The sequence below is a fragment of the Penaeus monodon genome, chromosome 24 (assembly GCF_015228065.2).
Source record: "Penaeus monodon isolate SGIC_2016 chromosome 24, NSTDA_Pmon_1, whole genome shotgun sequence".
NCBI classification, from domain to species: domain Eukaryota; kingdom Metazoa; phylum Arthropoda; class Malacostraca; order Decapoda; family Penaeidae; genus Penaeus; species Penaeus monodon.
The window spans coordinates 16416812-16417207 of NC_051409.1; positions in this window are offsets into that span (position 1 = coordinate 16416812).

The following is a 396-nucleotide window of genomic DNA, read 5'->3' on the forward strand; positions in this document are numbered from 1 at the left end:
TAATAATGAAATACACCAACCAGCTTCTTAATATCTCATATCTACTCTACATGAAATAGCATTTGTTGTGATGTATTCCAAAGGATTATTACTAATCATACGGTAATTACGGTCTCTCCCCTTATCCTCAGTAGGTATGGATGTCTATAGTAATTGACTATAGTCTTTATTTTAAGCCTAAGGTGTTATCCCCCTCCCCCGCCGCTAAATATTGTGATTCAGTCATTCAAAAGATAATGGGATCGGATAATGCTATAACATATGATATTCCCAATTACAAGAACTAGAAAATAACGACTATATTAATGATCGCAACAGAAATTGAATCGAAAGGAAGTACATACAACATGTGATTAAATGGGAAAGTGTTTGTGTATGCGTTGTTGCATGTGCATT